This window comes from Branchiostoma belcheri, unplaced genomic scaffold (assembly GCF_001625305.1).
Source record: "Branchiostoma belcheri isolate BF01 breed outbred unplaced genomic scaffold, Haploidv18h27 scaffold875, whole genome shotgun sequence".
NCBI lineage: Eukaryota > Metazoa > Chordata > Leptocardii > Amphioxiformes > Branchiostomatidae > Branchiostoma > Branchiostoma belcheri.
Window position 1 is genome coordinate 7,260 of NW_017804548.1, and position 2,048 is coordinate 9,307.

Consider the following 2,048-nt stretch of genomic DNA (forward strand, 5'->3'; position numbering starts at 1 on the left):
TTATACTCCATCTCTGTCCTCTATTGTAGGTACCCATGCCTACCAGGGGATGAATTGCAGTCTTCCAGTTTGCTGCAAGTACTTTTAGCCCGTCTCTGTTGAGGTGGTACCCGTCTTGTTTGTACAAAGCTCTCTTTATGGATCCGTCTTCGCCAAGATTGTCATTGTCCGCTAGACTGATGAAGGCAGTTTCTTGATGAAGGATGTGCAGGAAGGTGTTAACGTCGCGTGTGACCTCCATCAGTTGTTTGTCGTTTCTCGGGGGTATAGCAGACATAACGATGTCTGCATTCGGATATTTTGATCGTGTTGTTGTTACCAGCTGCCTGAGGTTTTCTGTGACACCGTTTGCCGCCCTTTCTTCCCTTATGTCGTTTGTCCCCACGTGATAGACAATGCATTTGGGATCCGAGTAGTTCGTTTCCGTGATCAGTTCTATGGCCTGAGGGATTTTCATTGCTGAGTGTTTGGCGGTTAGCTTGCCCGGGTAAAGCACGCTGGGAACAATTCCTCTCGTGTTCGAGTCACCGATGATGACTATTTCCGCTAGGATTTGGTCGTCTGAACGCCTTTCTGCTGGTCGTGTCTGCGGCTGCCCATTATCACGGGAATCTAGCTTCCGTTCAACTTGGGTCATCGGAGTGTTGTCTGCTAAGACCTCAAAGCTGTTGCTAGTTGGGATATTCGGCACGACGCGAGTGTTTGTAGTTTCAGGTGTTCTTGGAGCACGTGCAGAATCGCCCGTCTGGGACGTTGTTGGGCCTGCGTTCTTCACACTTTGTTGTTCCAAAAGTGTTATCCTGTTTCGCAGGTTTTTGTTTTCTGCTTCTAGTGCATTGATACGTCTTTTTAGCACTTCAATGTCGGATAGCCTCGCCAAGTTCTCCGCCGGAGGGTCTTTTGTTTTAGATAGCTGGATTTCCATTCGTGAGATTCGTGCCGCCAAGGTGTCAAACTTGTCATTGTCAGTGGTGACTCTGCTCATTAGAATGGACTCCAGCTTGTCTACACTGATCTGAAGGGAGGAGAGCTGAGCATTGTTGTTGTTATCTTCTAAGTTTGGTGCACTGTAGACCGCTTTAGGAGTGGTTTCCTCACTTTGTAGGTCGTCGTGTGAGCACTGGTTGCAAACATACTCCCTTTCTTCATCAGTAATCAATGTATACAGTAGGCTTTGTCGGAGTCCTGTACACACATAGTGATACCACTGTTGGCACGAATTGCACTGAATTACACCTTCATCTTCGGGGCCGGGCTGCTGACATTTGTTGCATATAATATCCTTCTGTGGTCGGGCTTGTTGCCAGTAACTGTTCTTTGAGATGTTCATAGGTGAACATAACCCACAGATAGTACGCCGAACCTTGTACTAGTATTTTAGACGTATGGTACACATGGAGCGTAACCGATCCAATCTCGTCGTTAGTCTCGGGATCGTGGAAGGGGACGTTTAGTTGGCGGCCATTTTTGCCCTTGTCTTCAGTGGACATGTTGTAGTGAGATTCAATAGCTTCTGCCCAGTGTTTGTCTGATCCCGCAGGTATGTGAATAGTTACACTACCGCCGTTGTGTTGTACGAAGTACTCGTCACTCGGTGGGTGTTTCTTGTCATGTTTGGCCGGCTCCGATATTACGTTTGATTTGTCGTAGGCTGCCCGGCGGTCATCGTTTGACAGGACAAAGAAAGCTTTGCTCACCTCTGAGAAAGTTTGTCTCGCTGTGCTCAGTAGACGCTTGTCCTTCGTTGTTTTCAAAGTCTTCTCCTAGCTTGAGACTTTATCTTTGTAGGCCGCGATGATGTCCTCTTTCCTTGCGCCGGGTGTTGTTCACAGTAACAGGTACAGTTCGCCAGGTGTTTGCGCGTCGTTCGCCATCTTGTCGGCTTGGGTCTTTGTTCTCGGGATGTTCTCGTCTCCGGCTACAAATCTTCCTCTTTTTACGTCAGCAAACTCAATATAGCTGACAAAAGTTACATGAACTTGGTCTATACGGCGTTAGCAATAAACTACGCGTTATTAGGATGCGACAATTATCGTCAAAGTAGGGAA

General features: G+C 47.5%; 1 pseudogene; it reads right to left on the reverse strand.

Annotated features, from left to right (window-relative positions):
* LOC109487303 overlaps window positions 1-1,763 on the reverse strand; it is an 8,787-nt pseudogene extending 7,024 nt beyond the window's left edge.
* Window positions 1,764-2,048: the final 285 nt, after the last annotated feature.